Consider the following 14,845-nt stretch of genomic DNA (forward strand, 5'->3'; position numbering starts at 1 on the left):
ACATATCCATAGCAAAGGCCGAAGTGGCAAAATTCAGTAGGGGTTGGATTTCTATTAGGCAATAACTCAGTGTCATCTCATCCGGCATAGTACTGTGCTTCCTTTGATACTTGGCTAGAAAATAGCCATAGGAGAATACAAACAGCTTCTTGATCTTGAAGCCTACAGTAGCGTTCTATATATTTGATTTCTGGTTGATCTGCTGGTGGCTGTAGTTTCTGCAGTGCATGTACTTGCCAATTCTGAGCAATTTGTAGTGGGACTTGCGACCGCTGTGTTCTGCGCTTAGTGGCGCACATATCCATAGCAAAGGCCGAAGTGGCAAAATTCAGTAGGGGTTGGATTTCTATTAGGCAATAACTCAGTGTCATCTCATCTGGCATAGTAGTGTGCTTCCTTTGATACTTGGCTAGAAAATAGCCATAGGAGAATACAAACAGCTTCTTGATCTTGAAGCCTACAGTAGCGTTCTATATATTTGATTTCTGGTTGATCTGCTGGTGGCTGTAGTTTCTGCAGTGCATGTACTTGCCAATTCTGAGCAATTTGTAGTGGGACTTGCGACCGCTGTGTTCTGCGCTTAGTGGCGCACATATCCATAGCAAAGGCCGAAGTGGCAAAATTCAGTAGGGGTTGGATTTCTATTAGGCAATAACTCAGTGTCATCTCATCTGGCATAGTACTGTGCTTCCTTTGATACTTGGCTAGAAAATAGCCATAGCAATAGGATAGCATTGTTTGGTTTTAAAAACTCAAAAAAAAACAAAAAACACAAAAAAAAAAAAAAAAACACAAAAAAAAACAAAAAAAAGTAAAAAAAAAAATAAAGTTATAACTCTCATTTTAAAAATGTTTAACCCGAGGGCTAGGGGTAGAGGACGAGGGCGGGGACGTGGGCGTCCAACTACTGCAGGGGTCAGAGGCCGTGGTCCTGGGCGGGGTGAGACACCACCTGCTGATGAGGGAGCAGGGGAACGCCGCAGAGCTACACTCCCTAGGTTCATGTCTGAAGTTACTGGGACTCGTGGTAGAGCACTGTTGAGGCCAGAACAGTGCGAACAGGTGATGTCGTGGATTGCTGACAATGCTTCGAGCAATTTGTCCACCACCAGTCAGTCTTCCACGCAGTCCACCCATGTCACCGAAATCGCCACTCCTCCAGCTCCTGCACCTCAGCCTCCTCCCCCCCAGTCTGCCCCCTCCCAGGAAAATTTGGCATTTGAACCGGCATACTCTGAGGAACTGTTTTCTGGACCCTTCCCACAGTCACAAACCACTTGTCCGGTTGCTGCTGAGCAATTTTCCGATGCCCAGGTTTTCCACCAGTCACAGTCTGTGGGTGATGATGACCTTCTTGACGTAGTGGAAGTGTGTAAAGAGGTGTCCGACGATGAGGAGACACGGTTGTCAGACAGTGGGGAAGTTGTTGTCAGGGCAGGAAGTCCGAGGGGGGAGCAGACTGAGGGATCGGAGGATGATGAGGTGACAGACCCAAGCTGCTTCTGAGACGGAGGAGAGTCCTCGACCTGAACAGGTTGGAAGAGGCAGTGGTGGGGCCAGACGGAGAGGCAGGGCCAGAGCTGGTGCATCAGCGCCACTGTCAACTAGTGAAGCTCCCGTGGTGAGGGCTCTTGCGGCGAGGGCTAGATCTTCAGAAGTGTGGAGGTTCTTTAAGGAAACACCGGATGACCGACGGACTGTGGTGTGCAACATTTGCCAAACCAGGCTCAGCAGGGGTTCCACCACTACTAGCTTAACTACCACCAGTATGCGCAGGCATATGAATGCTAAGCACCCCACTCAGTGGCAACAAGCCCGTTCACCTCCGGCCGTGCACACCACTGCTCCTTCCCCTGTGTCAGCTGCTAGTCAGCCCCCTGCCCAGGACCCTGCCACAAAAACCCCATCGTCGCCTCCACGATCCTCCACAGCATCCACCAGCGTTCAGCTCTCCATACCCCAGACGCTGGAGCGGAAACGCAAATATAGTGCAACCCACCCGCACGCCCAAGCCCTTAATGTGCACATCTCCAGATTGCTTAGCCTGGAGATGCTGCCCTATAGGCTAGTAGAGACCGAGGCCTTTCGCAACCTCATGGCGGCGGCCGCCCCTCGGTGTTCGGTCCCCAGCCGCCACTACTTTTCCCGATGTGCCGTCCCAGCCCTGCACCAGCACGTGTCAGACAACATCATCCGTGCCCTGACCAACGCCGTTTCTGACAAGGTCCACCTGACCACGGACACGTGGACGAGTGCTGCCGGGCAGGGCCACTATATATCGCTGACGGCACATTGGGTTAACTTGGTGGAGGCTGGGACCGAGTCTGACCCTGGGGCTGCTCATATACTGCCGACGCCGAGGATTGCGGGGCCTACCTCGGTCCAGGTGTTTCAGGCCTACTATGCCTCCTCCTCCTCCCACCCCTCCTCCACCTCCTCCTCCGAACTACCATCCGTGGGCACGGCGCCATCAGTCGGTAGCTCTAGGCACAGCAGCAGTGCCGTCGCTAAGCGACAGCAGGCGGTGCTCAAACTGCTGAGCCTAGGCGACAAAAGGCACACCGCCCAAGAGCTATTACAGGGCATCACGGCGCAGACTGATCTGTGGCTGGCACCGCTGAACCTCAAGCCGGGAATGGTTGTGTGTGACAACGGCCGTAACCTGGTGGCGGCTCTGCAACTCGGCAGACTGACACATGTGCCATGCCTGGCCCATGTGTTAAATCTGATAGTGCAGCGTTTCCTCAAGACATACCCCAATCTGTCTGATTTGCTCACGAAGGTGCGCCGCATCTGTGCGCATTTCAGGAAGTCCAGCCCAGATGCTGCCACTCTCAGGGCAGCGCAGCGCCGCCTCCAACTGCCCGCTCACCGACTGTTGTGCGACGTGCCCACGAGGTGGAATTCAACACTGACCATGTTATCCAGAGTTTACCAGCAGCGCAGAGCGATTGTAGACTGCCAGATGTCAACTTCCACCAGAACTGGTAGTCAGGTCAGTCAGCTTCCTCAAGTCTACAATGAGGAGTGGACGTGGATGTCTGATATCTGTCAGGTGCTGAGTAACTTTGAGGAGTCAACACAGATGGTCAGTGGCGATGCTGCCATCATCAGCCTCACCATCCCGCTGCTTGGCCTGTTGAAAAACTCTCTGGTCAGCATGAAGTCGGAAGCTTTGCGCTCGTCACAAGAGACGGGGGAAGAATATTCCCTTGTTGATAGCCAAAGCACCCTGAGGTCTGTTTCTCAGCGCATATCGGAGGAGGTGGAGGTGGAGGAGGATGAGGAGGAAGAGGAGGAGAATGTTGGCGAGACACAAGAGGGGACCATTGTTGAGTCCTTCACTGTTCAGCGTGTATGGGCAGAAGAAGAGGAGTTGGAGGAGTTGGAGGAGGAGGAAATGGACAGTCAGGCCAGTGAGGGGAGTGAATTCTTACGCGTTGGTACTCTGGCGCATATGGCAGATTTCATGCTAGGCTGCCTATCCCGTGACCCTCGCGTTCAAAGAATTTATTCCAGCACCGATTACTGGGTGTTCACTCTCCTGGACCCACGGTACAAGCAAAATCTTCCCACTCTCATCCCTGGAGAGGAAAGGAGTGTGAGAATGCATGAATACCAGCAGGCCCTGGTGCACAAGCTGAAACAGTATTTCCCTTCTGACAGCGCTAGCGGCAGAGTGCGTAGTTCTGCGGGACAAGTAGCGAGGGAGAGTAGGCGAGCAGGCAGCTTGTCCAGCACTGGCAAGGGTACGCTTTACAAGGCTTTTGCCAGCTTTATGTCACCCCAGCAAGACACTGTCACCTGTCCCCAGTCTCGGCAGAGTAGGGCTGATCTTTACAGAAAGATGGTGAGGGAGTACGTAGCTGACCATACCATCGTCCTAAATGATCACACAGCTCCCTACAACTACTGGGTTTCAAAGCTGGACATGTGGCACGAACTGGCGCTCTACGCCTTGGAGGTTCTTGCCTGCCCTGCCGCTAGCGTCTTGTCCGAGCGGGTTTTCAGTGCAGCTGGTGGCATCATCACCGATAAGCGTACACGCCTGTCGACTGACAGCGCTGACAGGCTGACGCTTATTAAGATGAATAAAGCCTGGATTTCTCAGAATTTCCAATCTCCACCAGGTGAAGGAAGCTCAACCTGAATAATTGATCCACTCCTCCTCCTCCTCCTCATTTTCCTCCTTCTCCTCCTCTTTGTACAGTAAAGCAGAGGAAACTGGCTATTTTTTGACAGGGCCCACTGGCTCTTGCTATAGTACTTCATGCATTTAATTTTTCTGGAGGGCCACCTACCCGGTCCTCTGTTTGAAACAATTTTTGTGAGTGCCACATACAGGCACTCAATCTATTCCATTTTACTGCAGGGCCACCTACCTGCTCCTCTGGTTTGAACAATTTTTGGGACTGCCACATACAGGCACTCAATCTATTCCATTTTACTGGAGGGCCACCTACCTGCTCCTCTGGTTTGAAACATTTTTGGGACTGCCACATACAGGCACTCAATCTATCCCATTTTACTGGAGGGCCACCTACCTGCTCCTCTGGTTTGAAACATTTTTGGGACTGCCACATACAGGCACTCAATCTATTCCATTTTACTGCAGGGCCACCTACCTGCACCTCTGGTTTGAACAATTTTTGGGACTGCCACATACAGGCACTCAATCTATTCCATTTTACTGCAGGGCCACCTACCTGCTCCTCTGGTTTGAACAATTTTTGGGACTGCCACATACAGGCACTCAATCTATTCCATTTTACTGGAGGGCCACCTACCTGCTCCTCTGGTTTGAAACATTTTTGGGACTGCCACATACAGGCACTCAATCTATCCCATTTTACTGGAGGGCCACCTACCTGCTCCTCTGGTTTGAAAAATGTTTGGGACTGCCACATACAGGCACTATCCAAATTAAATTGTCTCCATAGCAGCCTCCACACGTTGTCTCCATTGCTACCTCCAAAAGTCGTCCATATAGCTGCCTCCATACATCGTCCCTTTATCAAACGAGGTGTGTCAGGCAGAAATTTGGGTTGTTTTCATGGATTCCACATCAAAGTTGTTAACTTTGTCGCCACCCTGCTGTGTTATCCACAAAATATACTGGCAAACTTTTACCATTTAGGGATATTATTTCAGCGCTTCTTGCGCATCTGTTTACATTCCCCTCACCCGGCATATCCTAAACTTATAAGAACGCTACTACACTTGATCTTATACAAAAGGTTCTTAGAAGTGCTGTTTGGGGAGTAGCCTAGAGACAGGGGCTTGGATTGGCGAAAGCTCGCCTGGCAGCGGAACGCCAGCTCCATGCGCATCATGCGCTTCTTGCGCATCTGTTTACATTCCCCTCACCCGCCATATCCCAAACTTATGAGAACGCTACTACACTTAACTTGGTGCAGGCTGGGACCGAGTCTGACCCTGGGGCTGGTCATATACTGCCGACGCAGAGAATTGCGGGGCCTACCTCGGTCCAGGTCTCAAAGGCCTACTATACCTCCTCCCACCCCTCCTCCACCTCCTCCTCCTCCGAATTACCATCCGTGGGCATGGCGCCATCAGTCGGTAGCTCTAGGCACAGCAGCAGTGCCGTCGCTAAGCGACAGCAGGCGGTGCTGAAACTGCTGAGCCTAGGCGATAAAAGGCACACCGCCCAAGAGCTATTACAGGGCATTCCACATCAAAGTTGTTAACTTTGTCGCCACCCTGCTGTGTAATCCCATACCTCCCAACCGTCCCGTTTTGGGCGGGACAGTCCCGTTTTTTAACCCTTGTCCCGCCTGCACGGACCGTTAAGTGAAAGTCCCGGTTTTTTTGCGGTTTCACGGATTTTTCCGTTTTGTCCCGCCCCCGAGTCCCGCCCCCCCCCCGAGTCCCGCCCCCGAGTCCCGCCCCCGTCCTGCTCAGGATACAGAGAAGCCAGGGGGCGGGGTACAGCGTCCTCCTCCTCTCCAGCTCCCGGGCTGTCTGCTGCAGAGCCTTGTGGGCTCAGTTTTTTCGACTTTGACTGTGCACTCAAAATAACACCTCAGCTTTATTCTTTGGTTTGGTGCGATCGCGGTGATACCGGATTTATAGGTTTTATTGTGTTTTAATACATTTTCAAAAATTAAACGCATGTGTGCAAAAAAAAAAAAAAAAAAAAATTTTTGCCATCTTCTGACGCTAATAACTTTTTCATATTTCGGTGCACGGAGCTGGGGGTGGGGTCATTTTTGGCGAAATGAGGCGACGTTTTCATTGCTACCATTTTGAGGTCTGTGCGACAGATGTAAAAAGGTGTAAAAGTCGCATTTCGGACATTTGGGCGCCATTTCCCGCCTCGGAGGTCACCGCCGCCCGTAACCGTTTTTATATTTTGATAGATCGGGCATTTTGGGACGCGGCGATACCTAATATGTCTGTGATCTTTACTGTTTATTATGTTTTATATCCGTTCTAGGGAAAGGGAGGTGATTAGAATTTTTAATATTTTATAAATTTTTTTTATTTTTAAAACCTGTTTTTTCTTTTTTTTCCACTATTTCTTAGACCATCTACGGTACATTAACCCTAGATGGTCAGATCGCTCCTACCATATACTGCAATACTTCTGGCTCATTGTAACGAACCTGCAGAAGCCATGTAGCCTCGTGTCAAAAGAAGACCCGAGGCTACCACGGCAAACGATCGCCGCCCCCGATGACGTTCGGGGGCACAGCGATCGTAAAAAAGACTTTGCCGGCGACAATGACCGACTGCGGTTATTAGCGGTGGGGGTTTTCTGCAACATGCAAAACCCCCCACCTTGTATGAAGAAGACTCAGCCCGTGAGCCCTCTTCATACACTCCTTATACTCTCTGCGTCGTAGAGCTACGGCGCAGAGCGTTAAGGGGTTAAAGGGGTTTTCCCACAAATACAAGTTAGGCCCTATCCATAGGACAGGGCTTAACCTGCTGATGTGTGGGGGTTTCAGTGATGTGACCCCCATAGATCATGAAAACAAGGGGTCTGTTGGGGTCCACATAAGGTCCATGTCATCGCTCTATGACGGTAAAGGAGCAGAATGGTCATACACGGCCGCCTGCTCCATTACTCTGACGGAACAATTTTTGCGTTTCCATATTTCACTCCCCACTTTCAAAAATCAATAACTTTTTTATTTCTCCACGTACAGAGCTGTGTGCGGCCTGTTTCTGCGTAACAAATTATACTTCCTAGTGACAGTATTAAATATTCCAGGCCCTGTACTGGGAAGCGGGAAGGAAAATATCAAATGTGTTTTTTATGGCTTTCACTGCGCGCTCAATAGGACTCCTCCCCTTTACTGCGCTCCATAGGACCCCTCCCCTTTACTGCGCTCCATAGGACCCCTCCCCTTTACTGCGCTCCATAGGACCCCTCCCCTTTACTGCGCTCCATAGGACCCCTCCCCTTTACTGCGCTCCATAGGACCCCTCCCCTTTACTGCGCTCCATAGGACCCCTCCCCTTTACTGCGACAACGAGCATGTCCCCCCCCTAGACAACGAGGATTTCCCCCCCTAGACAACTAGCATTTCCCCCCCCCCCTAGACAACGAGCATGTCTACCCCTGACCCCTAGACAACGAGCATGTCCCCCCCCAAGACAACGAGCATGCCCCCCCCCTAGACAACGAGCATGTCCTCCCCTGTGGCTGCGTGCCCTTTTTTGTGTGTTTGTGTTATTTTTGTCTTCCAGGACCGTGCCTGCTGTGGACTGCTTCGGATTCGAAGGATTACGTCTATGACCGACATTTCTAACAAATAAAATGGTCAACGAGGGTGTGTCTGCGTCTTTTGTTCAATAAAATTTTCTGAAAACGGTGTGATTATTTATTTTTTTGCGACACTCTTCATAGTTTGCCGTAGTAGTGGTGCCGGCTAGGTGACGGTGCTCATTACTAAGGGCTGGCCTTAGTGTTTGCCTTAATTTTTTTGGCAAATTTACACTAACGCCCATACCATTACCCCGGTACCCACCGCCACCAGGGGTGCCGGGAAGAGCCGGGTACAAACCAGTACCTGACCGTCTATAGATGGTCAGGTGTTGGGGCGGCTGCAGGCTGTTATTGTTGCGCTGGGATAGCCCCCTAACAGTGGCCTATCCCAGCTCAGTAATAGCAGGCTGCTGCTGCTTTTTTGTATCTGGCTGATTTGAACAATAGGGGGCACCCCATGCCGTTTTTCCCCCCCATTTTTTTGTAAAAATGGGGGAAACAGCCTGGGAGCCCCCTTTAAAGGGGGGACCCCACGCATATTTTTGTCAAAAATTTGAAGAAAAAACGGCATGGGGCTCCCCCTATTTTTCAAATCAGCCTGATACAAAAAAGCAGCAGCAGCCTGCCATTACTGAGCTGGGATAGGCCACTGTTAGGGGGCTATTCCAGCGCAACAATAACAGCCTGCAGCCGCCCCACTACCTGACCATCTATAGACGGTCAGGTACTGGTTTGTACCCGGCTCTTCCCGGCACCCCTGGTGGCGGTGGGTACCGGGGTAATGGTATGGGCGTTAGTGTGAATTTGCCAAAAAAATTAAGGCAAACACTAAGGCCAGCCCTTAGTAATGAGCATCGTCATCTAGCCGGCACCACTACTACGGCAAACTATGAAGAGTGTCGCAAAAAAATAAATAATCACACCGTTTTCAGAAAATTTTATTGAACAAAAAACGCAGACACACCCTCGTTGACCATTTTATTTGTTAGAACTGTCGGTCATCGATGTAATCCTTCGAATCGGAAGCAGTCCACAGCATGCACGGTCCTGGAAGACAAAAATAACACAAACACACAAAAAAGGGCACGCAGCCACAGGGGGGGACATGCTCGTTGTCTAGGTGGGGGACATGCTCGTTGTCTAGGGGGGGGGGACATGCTCGTTGTCTAGGGGGGGACATGGTCGTTGTCTAGGTGGGGGTACATTCTCGTTGTCTAGGTGGGGGTACATGCTCGTTGTCTAGGGGGGGGTACATGCTCGTTGTCTAGGGGGGGGCATGCTCGTTGTCTAGGGGACATGCTCGTTGTCTAGGGGGGGCATGCTTGTTGTCTAGGGGGGGCATGCTCGTTGTCTGGGGGGGACATGCTCGTTGTCTAGGGGGGGGCATGCTCGTTGTCTGGGGGCGGACATGCCCGTTGTCTGGGGGGGACATGCTCGTTGTCTGGGGGGGACATGCTCGTTGTCTAGGGGGGGGCATGCTCGTTGTCTGGGGGCGGACATGCCCGTTGTCTGGGGGGGACATGCTCGTTGTCTAGGGGAGGACATGCTCGTTGTCTAGGAGGGCATGCTTCGCGCGCCGCCATTTTGTCCCTCTTTCTCCTCCACAAAAGTTGGGAGGTATGCATACATCGTCCCCTTATCAAACGAGCTGTGTCAGGCAGAATTTTGGGTTGTTTTCATGGCTTCCATGTTAACTTTGTCGCCACCCTGCTGTGTAATCCACAAAATATACTGGCAAACTTTTATCATGTACCGATATTATTTGAGCGCTTCTTGCTCACCTCCTTTGGTTCCTCTCTGCCACCCATTGGTTTGAAGCCTGAGTCCATTTAGGGTATGTCGCCATGACACTCTCTAGCCTGCTGCCGCTGCCTCTGCATGCCGTCCCCTATAGTGTCAGGGTCAATTATTGGATGTTTTAGATGCTATCTAGCTTCATTCTGTCACTCTGTCATGGCCATGCTGTTGCCCATAATTTTGGCATAATGGTGCGATTATGCAGCCTCAGAGGCATCCATGCATGCTGCCCCTGCTGTTTCCTGTCCATTTCCGTGGTGTTTCCATCCTTTTCTGAGGTTCCCAGGTGTTTGGCCAAGCTTCCCTGTGCAGAGCCTTGGTCCCCTTGAAAAATGCTCGAGTCTCCCATTGACTTCAATGGGGTTCGTTATTCGAGACGAGCACTCGAGCATCGGGAAAAGTTCGTCTCGAATAACGAGTACCCGAGCATTTTAGTGTTCGCTCATCTCTAGTCTCGAATCGCGCATTTACGTCGGGTTTCCCGACTTTTCCAGTTTTGCGGCGAATTCCTCCAGGATTTTGGCGCACGCTATCAGATTTCACACGACAGAAATCGGGGGCGTGGCCGTCGGACAACCAGCGGCAGCGACACAGGAAGGAACTCGGACGCACGACCTTAGTGAATGCCGGGAGAACCCGAATCCTCGTCAGAGAAGGCGCCGCGGGATCGTGACTGGACCGGGTAAGTAAATAAGCTCCAGTGTCCTATCTGCAGGCAGCATATTAACCCCTTAACACCGCAGCCCTTTTTTGCGTTTTCATTTTTCACTCTCCACCGTCAAAAACCTGTAACTTTTTTATTTTTCCATGTACACAGCTGTGTGACGGCTTAATTTCTGCGTAACAAATTACACTTCAAAATGGTGGTATTTAATATTCCATTCCGTGTACTGGGAAGAGGGAAAAATTTTCCAAATCCAGTGAAATTGGTAAAAAAAACGCATTTGTGCCCTATTCTTGTGGGCTTGGATTTTACAGATTCACTGTACGCCCCAAATTACACATCTACTTTATTCTTTGGGTCGGTATGATTACGGGGATAACAATTTTATATAGGTATTCCAATGTTTTCATACATTTAAAAAAATTAAAACGTCCTGTCCAAAAAATTTTGGCTGGAATTTTCTTTCTTCTGGCACTAATAACTTTTTCATACTTAGGTGTACGGAGCTGTGGGTGGTGTCGTTTTTTGTTTGGATTTTGATGACGTTTACAATGTTATCATTTTTAGGACTGTGCGATCTTTTGATCACTTTTTTTTTTTTAAATGGCAAAAAAGTGGCATTTTTTACTTTGGGCGCGATTTTCCGTTACGGGGTTAAACGCAGTGAAAACTGTTATTATATTTTGATAGATCGGGCATTTTCAGACGTGTGCTTATGATTTTTACTGTTTATTTATATTTATATCAGTTCTTGGGAAAGGGGGTGATTTGAATTTTTAGGGTTTTTTTATTATATTTTTTTTAAACTTTTTTTTTAATTTTTATTTTACTATTTTTCAGACTCCCTAGGGTACTTTAACCCTAGGTTGTCTGTAAGATCCCACCATATACTACCATACTACAGTATGGCAGTACATGTGGATTTTACTCCTCACACATTACAATGTGCTACTATGGCGACGGATCGCCGCCCCCCGATGACGTCACGGGGAGCAACGATCCTCGGAAAGATGGCGGCGCCATCTATCTGCAGTCAATCAGCTGTAAAACACCGCTGTTACCGGTAAGCTTTTGCGCCAAAATATGCAGCAAAGACTTACCGGCTATGGAGAGGGCTCAGCCCGCGAGCCCTCTCCATGTATCGGGACCCGGCATGTGACGTAATACTACGTCACATGTCGGTAAGGGGTTAAAGAGTAGGTGGAGCTGAGTAGATTGCACATAGTGTCCTATCTGCAGGCAGCATGTTACAGAGCAGGATGAGCTGAGCAGATTGTACATAGTGTCCTATCTGCAGGCTACACCTTATAGAGCATGAGGAGCTGAGCAGATTGTGCTTAGTGTCCTATCTAAGGGTAGCATGTTATAGAGCAGGAGGAGCTGTGCAGTGTCCTATCTGCAGGCTGCATCTTATAGAGCAGAAGGAGCTGTGCAGATTGTACATAGTGTCCTATCTGCAGGCAGCATGTTATAGAGCAGGAGGAGCTGTGCAGATTGCACATAGTGTCCTATCTGCAGGCAGCATGATATAGAGCAGGATGAGCTGAGCAGATTTTACATAGTGTCCTATCTGCAGGCTGCATGTTATAGAGAAGGAGGAGCTGAGCAGATTGTACATAGTGTCCTATCTGCAGGCTGCATGGTATAGAGCAGGAGGAGCTGAGCAGATTGTACATAGTGTCTTATCTGCAGGCAGCATGTTATAGAGCAGGAGGAGCTGAGCAGATTGTACATAGTGTCCTATCTGCAGGCAGCATGTTATAGAGCAGGAGGAGCTGAGCAGATTGTACATAGTGTCCTATCTGCAGGCAGCATGTTATAGAGCAGGAGGAGCTGAGCAGATTGTACATAGTGTCCTATCTGCAGGCAGCATGTTATAGAGCAGGAGGAGCTGAGCAGATTGTACATAGTGTCCTATCTGCAGGCAGCATGTTATAGAACAGGAGGAGCTGAGCAGATTGTACATAGTGTCCTATCTGCAGGCAGCATGTTATAATTACAGGAGGAAATTTGAAATTTCACCCAAAAGCCAAATACCCCTAACCTTTTGTGAGTAGTGTATGTCTATATGGTACTAGTATCAGAATTTTGGTTCTACTAATAGCGGACAGGACTGTAGAGCAGAGTAAGACATCTGGTTTCAATTACTCTCGGATGCTTTTTCGTAAGTATTTTTTTATATATAATCAATTATTTTCCCATAACTGCTGCTGTGATTTTGTCATTTTTATGAGAAATCAGATAAGTATAAGTCATTAGTGGGGTAGGAGTAGTGGCCAAAACAGATGTTCCACATGAGCCAAGGTCCTAGCGAGGAAAACGCTCATTGACACACAAGAGATCGTATCATCAGACTGGAATTTCTAACTATGGCGGAAGTCCCCGAATGTATTGTACTGGATGTTATTTAAAATAAAACATAAAATGCAAAGTAGAATCTATACATTTTTTACAGAGTTTAGTTTGCTGTAGTTTGTTCTATGTGAAAAAAGAACTCACATTATCTGCTGCCCTCCCTCAATAATAAAATGCCCCATGCAGCCCCTCCAGTAATAAAATGCCCCATGCAGCCCTCCCCCAGTAATAAAATGCCCCATGCAGCCCCTCCAGTAATAAAATGCCCCATGCAGCCCTCCCCCAGTAATAAAATGCCCCATGCAGCCCTCCCCCAGTAATAAAATGCCCCATGCAGCCCTCCCTCAATAATAAAATGCCCAATGCAGCCCCCCAGTAATAAAATGCCCCATGCAGCCCTCGCCAGTAATAAAATGCCCCATGCAGCCCTCGCCAGTAATAGAATGCCCCATGCAGCCGTCCCCCAGTAATAAAATGACCCATGCAGCCCTCTCCTAGTAGTAAAATGCCCCATGCAGCCCTTCCCCAGTAATAAAATGCCCCATGCAGCCCTCCCCCAGTAATAAAATGCCCCATGCAGCCCTCCCCAGTAATAAAATGCCCCATGCAGCCCTCCCCCAGTAATAAAATGCCCCATGCAGCCCTTCCCCAGTAATAAAATGCCCCATGCAGCCCTCCCCAGTAATAAAATGACCCATGCAGCCCTCCCCAGTAATAAAATGCCTCATGCAGCCCTCCCCAGTAATAAATTGCCAATTGCAGCCCTCCCCCAGTAATAAAATGCCCCATGCAGCCCTCCTCCAGTGATAAAATGTCCATTGCAGACCTCCTTCAGTAATAAAATGTCGACTGCAGCCTTCCCCCAGTAATAAAATGCCCCATCTAGCTCTCCCCCAGAAATAAAATGCCCCGGGCAGCAGCTTCACCTCGTGATGAAATGCCCCATGAATCCTCCCCCAGTAATAAAATGCCACATGAAGCAGCCCCAACTTTTATACTCATCCTCGGTCGCTCCTTATCCGTCTTGTCTTCATGTGTGACAGAGTGGGTACAGAGGTGTGTATGTGTGTGCTCTGTCCGCCTCACTAGTGCATTGGCAGAGTTCATAGACAGCAACATGTGAAGCCCGGAAGGGCCTAAAAAATAGTAAAGAAATTGAACAAATAAACATAAAAATAAGTTAAAAAAACAATAAAAAAAAAAGAAACATTTTTATATCCAAAATTGTCAAGTCCAAAAAAAAAAAAAAGGAAAAAATTTTAAAAACAACTAAATAGATTTTTCATATCCCGGAGAGATATCAATGAAAAGAATAAAGGGAATGCGTCGTTCAGAGCGCACAGTGTATGTGATAAGTAAATGAGCCCCTATGAGTCCCGTTTTGTTAAGTTTTAGAAAACGGGAAGAGAAGAAGGAGGATGTGCCTGATAAACATTCTGGGAGAGAAGAGAGGAGATGTCTGGACCAGAAATATAGATCTGTGTGTCATCTGTATAGGAGCAGTACCGAAATCTGTGGGACTCTATCCTAGGCCAGAGATGTAGAAGAATAGGGGTCCCAGGATAGAGCCTTGAGGGACACCATGGGGGTCATTTACTAAGGGCCTGATTCGCGTTTTCCCGACGTGTTACCCGAATATTTCCGATTTGCGCCGATTGTACCTGAATTGCCCCGGGATTTTGGCGCACGTGATCGGATTGTGGCGCATCGGCGCCGGCATGCACGCGACGGAAATCGGGGGGCGTGGCCGAACAAAAACCCGACGGATTCAGAAAAACCGCCGCATTTAAAAAAAAATTGTGTCACGAAAATTTCACTCACCTTCATCCAGGATAGGCCGGTGTATTTCGAGGCATTCCAGCGGACTTCAACGCAGCAGCGCCACCTGGTGGACGGCGGAGGAACTACCATCATAAATCCCGGCCGGACCCGAATCCAGCGCAGAGAACGCGGTGCAGAATAGAATAGAACTTTATTTATCCCAATGGGAAATTATTTGTTCATCATGGATCCAGGCAAATTATTACACAGAAAATGTAAACACCAAACCATTGCCCATCGGTACAGTAATAAATGTATAAACCGGACGGGTAAGATCCCTCCATACTTGTACAATGTGACCTGCTCAATCACTCGCCCGTTGATCTCAATTGGTTCCGGTGCTGTTCTGTTCCTCCTCATCATCGATCACCTGGTATTCCAGGAATCCGCATAATTCATATTCAAATTGGTTATTAAAATATAAGCTAATAAGTAATTAGCTGTTATTTAAGATTTTGCTCCCCTTGGACATT

Source organism: Engystomops pustulosus, chromosome 5 (genome assembly GCF_040894005.1).
Source record: "Engystomops pustulosus chromosome 5, aEngPut4.maternal, whole genome shotgun sequence".
NCBI lineage: Eukaryota > Metazoa > Chordata > Amphibia > Anura > Leptodactylidae > Engystomops > Engystomops pustulosus.